Source organism: Corvus brachyrhynchos, unplaced genomic scaffold, assembly GCF_000691975.1.
Source record: "Corvus brachyrhynchos isolate BGI_N302 unplaced genomic scaffold, ASM69197v1 scaffold148, whole genome shotgun sequence".
In the NCBI taxonomy this organism is placed as follows: Eukaryota; Metazoa; Chordata; class Aves; order Passeriformes; family Corvidae; genus Corvus; species Corvus brachyrhynchos.
In genome coordinates, this window is record NW_008239785.1 from 2,286,761 (window position 1) to 2,289,712 (window position 2,952).

A 2,952-nucleotide genomic window follows, 5' to 3' on the forward strand; every position below is an offset into this window, starting at 1 on the left:
TGCGTACTCAGAAGAAAAAGCTGCTGAGTCAGGACAGAGAGGCCTTTCCCAGCACTGTCCTGGGCCAGGAACCCCCTCTCAGCCCCACTGGGCTGGGGTGCCCCCGCTTCATCTGCACACCTGCAGTGATTTGAGCTGTTTGAACACGCGAGCTAAACCCTCCCCGTCCCCCACAGTGGGGACAGTGGTGGGGAGAGGTGAACGTGGGGCCACGGAGGTCACCTCCCCTGGGTGACATCTGGCATCACACCTGTCATGGCCACGAGCTCCACAAGCTGCCCATGGGGAGGTGGGACTGGAGCATCCCATCTCCATGCCCGCGCCAGCCCTGGGAGCACACAGAGCTCTGCTGATTTCATCACCACCAGGATTATTTCCTGGCCCCATGGATGACCCAGTGGTGCTGTCACCCTCCAGGACACCTCCTTGTCCCTTTGCCAGCTGCTTGGGACCTGCCACCAAGTCCACAACAAAGATCTGCCTGTGAGAGCTCCAGGGCACTGGCTCCAAGCTGGTTTTCCCCACTGCTGCCCAGGCCCCCCCTCCCTCCCCAGCCCCTTATCAGTGGCTTCCAGACACAAAGGGACCAGCTGCCCTCAGGGAAAGCAGTGAAGCACACGGAGCAGAGGCCACTCCAGCTTGGGTCAGGGATAACAAAAAGCAACCCCAGGGCTGGGCTGACCCTGCTCCCTACCCTTTGGAGCTTCCCTGGTCCCCACAGGCACTAAATCCCCTCCAAGCAAATGCAGACAAGCCCCACACAGGGTTTGGGCTCAAGCCCCAGCTGCTGGAGGCACGTGATGGGGGGCTTTTCTCTCTTTCTCCCCTCCAGCCCTGGATATTGAAAAGCAAAGGCCAAAGGCGCTTCAAAAGCCTAAATGCAGTTTTTAACCCCACAGCGTTAACCAGGCACATCGTTTCTCACACACACACGGAGCTGCAGCTGGGTCTTGCCTAAAAATCCTGCCCAGACCTGTGGGTGCTGCCCTGTGGCCTCCTCTGGGTAGGAGGGAAAGGCTGGGACCCCAAGGATCAGCTCCTTGGCTGGAGGGGGAAAACAAACCCTGCTCAGGGCACAGAGGGATGCCATGACTCCCTCCCAAAGGACAGATTGCTGGTACCAGGCTGTGAGTAGTGACAGGAGTGATCCCAGTGACACCAGCAGCACCAGACTCTGCCCTGTGGTGGAACTGGAGGGTGCTGGATCACAGCTGGAGCCCAGCAGTGGTGATGCACAGGGAGACAGATTTCAGCAGCATCCTGACCCATCCAACCCTTCCTGTTGCACAACGCCGGCCAGTCCCTGGCATCCCAGCAAGATTCCACTTCCCAGCACAGTGTGGTCGCTTTCAGCCTCAAATGCTGAGTAGAGCAGAATCTGAGTCAGCAGGAGGAAGGGGCTCCAGCTGCTGCCACAAACTCTGCTCCAGTCCCTCTGCCCACATCCTCCCATGTGACATGTCCTGGCCGTGCTCAGGCCGGGACCACACTGCCACAGATCCACTGTCTGCAGCCCAAGCCACTCCACTGCATCCCTGCATCCTTCTGGAAACTCTCTGGGCACAAGGAGCAAGCGTACCAGGCAGAATAAGGCTTGGTCTGAGCTTCCTGGGGCTGGATTTCCCTGTTGGGACGCAGGCCTTGGGGCAATTTGTTCCCTCCTGGATGGTTGCAGTTTGGGGACACGCTGCAGGCAGCCCCAGCTTTGGGGTTATCAGCTGCTGAGGGACTTTCTGTTTATGCCTTAGGGTGAAATGAGGAGGGGGAATCATCCCTGCTGCAGCATTCCACAGGGCTTTTATCCCAGAGGATGCTGGAGCTGCAATAGCACCAGGATGGGATCGCTGGTGGCTCCCCAGGTCCCCTCCCCGCGGGGACAGGGTGACAGGACTCTCTGCACGGACTCACCCGCAGCTTCCCAGCACGGCCTTATCAGCCCCGCACAGGCCTCTCTGCCGGCACGTGCGAGCCCAGGGTGTGGACGAGGGGCATTTTTAGCTCTGTCCCAAACTGAGGGAGGAGGATTGCAAATCCCGCTGGCCCTCAGCGAGAAAAGTGACTGCAAAATTCTGCACTGCCTTCTCCCATCCTCCTTCCCCCAGCTCCCTTGAGGCCCCTGCGTGCAACGAGCTGCTCCTGCCCGGCACCCTCGCACCGCCTGCTCACAGGGCGAGGGTTGGAAAGCGCTTGGAGACTTCCAGCTGCAGAGTTCAGGCTGGAAATAGAGCTGGGGAACTGGTTCTGCCCTCACCCCATTCCACTGGATTTTTTTGTAATTCTTTAGGAAGAGAGACAGAAAGTTGTTTTGTAGCTGCAGGTCATGTAAAAAAAAGGAGCTGCATTTTAAAATTCAAGCAAGGAAGAGCTGGGCTAAATGTGATTTGACAGGATCCCTCTAACCGCATGCCTCTTAATTTCCAAGTCTGATCAGAGCGACTGGACAGCCAAATAAATGAAGTAGTGCATATAATTGAATCTCTGCTCAGATGTTCAACTATCTGCCAGCACGCCCTGCCCTGCCTGCGGGAGCTGGGGGACGCGGCCCCCAAGCAGGACCCTCCCCTTCCAGACACTGACAGCTCCCGAGGGGAGCAGGATCAGAAACTCAGACCTCACCAGGCTGCCCTGAGATCCCGCTGGACCGCGGGGGTCCTGGGGGGGGGGGGCTGCCTGCCCCCAAATCCCAAGTGATGGATGGGACCTGCTGGGGACAGCGCCTGGCTCCCATCCTGCCTGCGTCAGCAATGATTACTTTTTTTTCCTTGGATCATGCTGCCCTTTGGAGCTCTGGAGTTATCGAACGGGAGCAATCGGGGGGAGGGGGGGTGCAAAGGGCCCCCATAGTGCGACCACGTCCCTGCTGCCCCTTCAAATTAACGGTGAAAGGGGAGAGAAACCACCAACCCCTGCGCGCGGGGATGTCCCTGTCCCCCCCCAGACTCGGGGGAGGGT